A 228-nucleotide genomic window follows, 5' to 3' on the forward strand; every position below is an offset into this window, starting at 1 on the left:
TGAAACCAACTATTGTAGTAACACAGTCAGTAGAACCATTGCTACAAACTAAAAAGTGGATGGATAGATAGATAATGGAGGTGGGGGTAAGTACTTAATTGTTATTAATTGGTGGAATAACAGTTATATGGGCACTAAGAAACTAAGGAATGTGTGAACAGAATCAGTTTCTCTGACTTCAGGCAACTTTCATTCCACAGTCCTATCAGTCTTTTTTTTTTTTTTTTT

This window comes from Otolemur garnettii, unplaced genomic scaffold (assembly GCF_000181295.1).
Source record: "Otolemur garnettii isolate 467f Iridium unplaced genomic scaffold, OtoGar3 scaffold00053, whole genome shotgun sequence".
Classification (NCBI taxonomy): Eukaryota; Metazoa; Chordata; class Mammalia; order Primates; family Galagidae; genus Otolemur; species Otolemur garnettii.